General features: G+C 52.4%; 1 pseudogene; it reads right to left on the bottom strand.

The window, feature by feature from the left end:
- Window positions 1-517: 517 nt before the first annotated feature.
- On the bottom strand, window positions 518-1,229 carry LOC108521868 (keratin-associated protein 10-6-like; annotated as a pseudogene).
- Between the last annotated feature and the right edge of the window lie 4,293 nt (window positions 1,230-5,522).

Genomic DNA, 5,522 nt, shown 5'->3' with positions numbered 1-5,522 from the left:
CACCACCCAAAGCCTGGGCCTCCACCTGCTGGCACCTGTGTGCCCACCACCCAAAGCCTGGGCCTCCACCTGCTGGCACCTGTGTGCTCACCACCCAAAGCCTGGGCCACGGGCAGCTCCTGTGAGCAGGCTTCACCCTCTTTCCCTCTCACGACTCCCCACCCCAGCTGCAGCCCCTCTCCTCCCTCAGCCCCTCTCCTCCCTCCCCTTGGTTCAAGATGACCCAACACCCCAGGGGATTTCTATCGGGATCTGGTTGGTTTTTCCTTTTTATGATCCCCTGAACCCATCTTCAGCTCCCGACTGGGGCTCCCCAGGTTGGCCTGGGATGAGCCCACATTCCGCATGATTCCAGGCAGCAAAGGCACTTCTGGCAGGAACCCGCGTCCCAAGGCAGGCCCTGGGGCACCTTGGGCTGGGAAAGACCGCGGCCCCCAAATCTCCACTCCCCGCGCTGCCGTCTGAAGCACACCACGACGGATAGTGTCTGAGCCTAGGGAGAAGCCACCTGTGCTGGCTAAAAGGGGTCCCAGGAGACCTGCCTGGACAGTGTGGGTGAGGCCGTTGCACCCTCCTGCTGAGATGGGCCCTGCCACAGAGCCTGATGCCCTCGAGGAGCTGGGACCACTGCCCTCCCAGTACACATACACACACACACACACACTGACACAAACACAAACACACACAGACACAAATATACACAGATGTATACAAACACACACAAACACAGACACACACACACTGACACAAACACAAACACACACAGACACAAATATACACAGATGTACACAAACACACACAAACACACACACACTGACACAAACACACAGACACAAATATACACAGATGTACACAAACACACACAAACACAGACACACACACAGATACACACACACAGATACACAAACACAGAGACACATACACACAGATGCAAACACACACACAAACACACACATACACACAGATGCAAACACACACAAACACACAGACACACACACACAGACACACACATACACACAGATGCAAACACACAAACACACAGACACACACACACAGACACACACATACACACAGATGCAAACACACACAAACACAGACACACATAGACACACACAAACACACGGACACACACACAGATGCAAACACACAGACACACAAACACACAGACACATAAACACACAGACACACACACACACACACCCTTCACAACCTTCTTGGGCTCTTAGCATTTTCTGCGGAGCTATCAAGGCCGGAAGCTCCAGGAGGGACCCCAGGGCGGGGAGGGACAAACTCTCAGGCAGGGGCTCAGGAAGACCATGTTCATTCACTAAAACACTGAGCGAGCTCACACTGACAGGAAGTGTTTCGATTCCGCACTCAGAGTTAATCCCGTCGCTGGCCAGACTTGTTTGCTTTTAGGTTCTCTGGTGGCCCACAGGTCCCAGTTCCAAATGGCTGCCCCTCCCGTCCTCAAACTGCACCCTCCCCCCGCCTGGCGCTGTCTGCAGGCTGTAGAGAGGGCCTGGGCTTTTTCACACCTTGGGCAGGTGTAGACCAGGGAAAGGAAGAGGAGAAGGATGTGGGCAACCCTCCACCACCAGAGAGCTCCACCACCACTCCTCAGGCCCTGGTGTGGCCCCGTCCCCAAGGGCTGGCCCTGGGCTGGTGGCAGGCCTCAGTCGCAGAGGGTGGCTGAGTCCCACGCACTGCCCCACCCCGTTTCCTGAGACTGAGCCCCTCTCTCTAGCCCCAGAGCAGGAGTCGTCCCCAGCCCCATCGGCCACTGCCCATGAAGCCGGTTGGAATTGCCCTCAGCGGCCACAGAGGCCCCAGCAGGGTCCCCAGCCAGGCCAACATGCACTAGCAGCTCAGAAAGAAAGGCTTTGTGTCCGGTGACCCACCCTCCACCCCGGAATGTGGCCGTTCTCTCCTCCCACCCCTACAGCAGGGCTGAGGTTGTCCCGGGTACAAAGCCCTTTTGTCCCCACAACCAGCACCCCCGACGAGATGGCTCTGGAGCCGGGAGAGTGGCAGCCTCCATGGTGGCCACAGTGGCTCCCAGCTCCCCTGCAGCAGGGCCTCCCTCCTCCCCCAGGCCCGGGCAGAGGGCACCTATGGGGCATCTTCCCTGGCACCCCCTGGCTGCAGAGCACCCTGGTGAGAACGATCTAATCGGAGAGCCCAGGCTTATACACAACTTCTCTCTGCCAGCTGAGAAAGCATGTTTCTCTGATTAACTTGTGTTACCCACAATACACTGTAGACTAGAGAAGGCCAGGACCCTCTGAGGTGGTGCAGTGTCCCCAGGCTTGTGCTGGGTGTGGGTTCCACGGACCTCTTTATTTGTCAAAACTCATATACTTTAGGTCTATGCATTTTATTCTGGGTAAACTGTATCTCAGGCCAGGGGTGGTGGTTTACGCCTGTAATCCCAGCACTTTGGGAGGCCAAGGTGGGTGGATCACTTGAGGTCAGGAGTTCAAGACCAGCCTGGCCAAAATCGTGAAACCTGTCTCTACTGAAAATACAAAAATTAGCCGGGCATGGTGGCAGGTGCCTGTAATCCCAGCTACTCAGGAGGCTGAGGCAGGAGAATCGCTTGAACCCGGGAGGCGGAGGTTATAGTGAGTCAAGACAGTACCACTGCACTCCAGCCTGGGTGACAGAGCAAGACTCTATCTCAAAAAAAAAAAAAGTATCTCAAAAATACATGGCCACAAAAAAAAAACATAATCGTTGTTTTAAAACACCAGAAAATATAGGCAAGCCAAAAGAATTCTGAACAACCAACAGCCACTGCCCGAGGTCAGTTGCTGTGATTGCAAGTACTTTCCACCTGTCCAGACACCTCCATGCATGTGACACACACAATGCCAACCATACAACACAGGCTGCTATGAATGCCACTTACATCTGTCAGTGACAAAACCTGACCATGTTTCCACTCACTCTGACACAATATTTTAAATGACCTCGCATTATGCTGTGTGCAAAAGCCAATTTGTTTTCAACAAATCCATGTATTGTTGGAAATTGACTCCTTCCGAGGTTACTCTTTCAGAATTCTAAACAGTAGTGCCACAAATATCCTGGTAGCTTGGTCTTTGAGCACCTGTAAGGTGCTATCGTGAGGTAAAGACCCAGGATTGGTGTTGCTGGGGCAAAAGACACTCACCTGCATTTTAAAGGGTTCTCTGTTTTTGTTTTTGTTTTTTATTTTGAGACAGAGTCTCGCTCCGTTGCCCAGGCTGGAGTGCAGTGGTGCGATCTCAGCTTACTGCAACCTCCGCTTCCGGGGTTCGAGCTATTCTCCTGCCTCAGCCTCTCAAGTAGTTAGGATTACAGGCGCCTGGCACCACGCCTGGCAAATTTTTGCATTTTTAGTAGAAACAGGCTTTCACCATGTTCGTGAGGCTGGTCTCGAACTCGTGACCTCAAGTGATCCACCTGCCTCAGCCTCCCACAGTGCTGGGATTACAGGCATGAGCCACTGCACCCAGCCTTAAAGGGTATTTTTAATGCCTTATGGAAAGCAGGGGTTCCAACAGGCTTTCCAGTCCAGTCTCTTCCTTGATCTTTCTAGTTTCAAAGAGGCTGGCACACACTGAGCCTGCGGGGGAACATGAGAACCATTCTGCTTTGGAAATAAGGCTAACCTACTGAATGCAGACTAGAATGTAATACACCTTGACAGTGTAAAACTAATACCTGGGCCGGGCGCGGTGGCTCACGCCTCTAATCCCAGCACTTTGGGAGGCCGAGGTGGGCGGATCACAAGGTCAGGAGATCTAGACCATCCTGGCTAATATGGTGAAACCCCATCTCCACTAAAAATACAAAAAATTAGCCGGGTGCAGTGGCGGGAGCCTGTAGTCCCAGCTACTCGGGAGGCTGAGGCAGGAGAATGGCATGAACCCGGGAGGTGGAGGTTGCAGTGAGCCGAAATTGTACCACTGCACTCCAGCCTGGGCAACAGAGCGAGACTCCATCTCAAAAAAAAAGAAAAAAAAAAAAACTAATAGGTGGACTTCTGGCCAGGCGCGGTAGCTCACATCTGTAATCCCAGCACTTTGGGAGGCCGAGGCAGGAGGATCGCTTGAGGTCAGGAGTTCGAGACCAGCCTGGCCAACATGGCGAAACCTCATCTCTACTGAAATAACACAAAAAAATTAGCTGGGTGTGGTGGCGGGAGCCTGTAGTCCCAGCTACTGGGGAGGCTGAGGCAGGAGAATTGCTTGAACCTGGGAGGCGGAGGTTGCAGTGAGCCAGGATCGCGCCACTGCACTCCAGCCTGGCAACAGAGCAAGACTTTGTCTCAAAAATAGTAATAATAATAATAATAATACCTGTACTTCTGCTTTCAAGTAGGAAAGACAGGTCCCACAANAAAAAAAAAAAAAAAAAAAGAATACAGATGAACTAAGACCAACTCCAAGGAAAGAGTTGCCTCCACTACCTTTATTTTATAACCATCCACTCATTATTGTTGAATATTCCATAGATTTTGTACCCCATCACTCTACCAAAACAGCTCTTAATAATAACTAGCCTAGGCTAGGTACCATGGCTCATGCCTATAATCCCAACACTTTGTGAGGCTGAGGCAGGAGGATTGTTTGAGCCCAGGCATTCGAGACCAGCCTTGGCAACATGACCAGATCTTGCCTCTACAAAAAATAAAATTAGCCAGGCATGGTGGCGTGTGCCTATAGTCCCATCTATTAGGGAGGCTGAGGTGGGAGGATCACTTGAGCCTGGGGGGTTGAGGCTGCAGTGAGCTATGGTCATGCCACAGCACTCCAGTCGGGGCAACAGAGCAAGACTTTGTCTCAAAAATAGTAATAATAATAATAATAATACCTGTACTTCTGCTTTCAAGTAGGAAAGACAGGTCCCACAAGGAAGGCCACTACAACTGCTGACAACAGCCGAGGAGGCCGGACACACGGTGAAAACCTCACTGAGGGCCGGGCGCGGTGGCTCAAGCCTGTAATCCCAGCACTTTGGGAGGCCAAGACCGGCGGATCACGAGGTCAGGAGATCGAGACCATCCTGGCTAACACAGTGAAACCCCGTCTCTACTAAAATACAAAAAACTAGGCGGGCGAGGTGGCGGGTGCCTGTAGTCCCAGCTACTCGGAAGGCTGAGGCAGGAGAATGGCATAAACCCGGGAAGCGGAGCTTGTAATGAGCTGAGATCCGGCCACTGCACTCCAGCCTGGACGACAGAGCGAGACTCCGCCTCAAAAAAAAAAAAAAGAAAGAAAACCTCACTGAGAAGGCACCAGAGAGCTGCGGAGGCTACGAGGACTTAGCAGACTAAAATTCCAGATAAGCAGGTGATCCACAGCCCTCTTTTTACCTGGGGATATTTGCCGATCTCAGGCACTGGGCTAAGAATTGGGCTTGGCCCAGGCAGAGAGCTGCAGCTGGGGGAAAAGAAACCAGCAAAGATTCTCATGGTCACAGGGAGGAAAGTGGCAAAATTGGAGTGTCCAGGGCCTCAACCACGTGGCAGGGCC

Source organism: Rhinopithecus bieti, unplaced genomic scaffold (assembly GCF_001698545.2).
Source record: "Rhinopithecus bieti isolate Rb0 unplaced genomic scaffold, ASM169854v2 scaffold_61461, whole genome shotgun sequence".
In the NCBI taxonomy this organism is placed as follows: domain Eukaryota; kingdom Metazoa; phylum Chordata; class Mammalia; order Primates; family Cercopithecidae; genus Rhinopithecus; species Rhinopithecus bieti.
This window is presented reverse-complemented; position numbering and strand designations above follow the sequence as displayed.